The following is a 737-nucleotide window of genomic DNA, read 5'->3' as shown; positions in this document are numbered from 1 at the left end:
CTAGTCCTGACTCACCAACAACTATCAGTGTGAATTCAAAATGCTTTTTCACTGAGGGGCAGTGCAAGAGAGGAAGACCCTGGTGGAGATAGAATGACACAGTAACTGGACTAATAGGGGTGGATGTCTCAGAAACAGTGAGATTGGCTCGGGATAGGGCCATATTTAAAGCTATTGTGCAAATGAATTGATGGCACTTAACAACAATAGCAATAACATCATTAATAACATATGTTGCTGAAGATTTTTTTAAATGGCTTAACAGTTCACGGCATGGACAGTGGACTACCAAAATTTCAAGCTGAATTCTGAAGAGACTGTGGCATGAGGGATATTTTGCTAATGTCAGATAGATCTCGGCTGAAAGCAGAGAATACCAGAAAAATGTTTGCTTATATTTTATTACCATTTGATGGTGTGGATCATAACCAATTATGACTAGCATTTAGAAGACTAGGAATCCCTGGACACTTAATTGCACTCATGTGAAACTTATGTTGCATACTTTGGAAGAACTTGTCCAAGGAATAAGATAGGGTTTAAAATCAAGAAAAGTGTATGTCAAGGTTTTATTCTATCTTGATACATATTCAGTTTGTATGTTGAGCAAATAATTAGAGAAGCTTGACCATATTAAGAGGAATGTGGCATTAGGATTTTAGGAAGGCATATCACCAAACTGAAAATATCACAATCTTGCTTGCAGAAAGTGAAAAGGACTCAAATCACTTGACACA

The sequence above is a fragment of the Elephantulus edwardii genome, unplaced genomic scaffold, assembly GCF_000299155.1.
Source record: "Elephantulus edwardii isolate Elephantulus edwardi_28Jun2011 unplaced genomic scaffold, EleEdw1.0 scaffold00122, whole genome shotgun sequence".
NCBI classification, from domain to species: Eukaryota; Metazoa; Chordata; class Mammalia; order Macroscelidea; family Macroscelididae; genus Elephantulus; species Elephantulus edwardii.
This window is presented reverse-complemented; position numbering follows the sequence as displayed.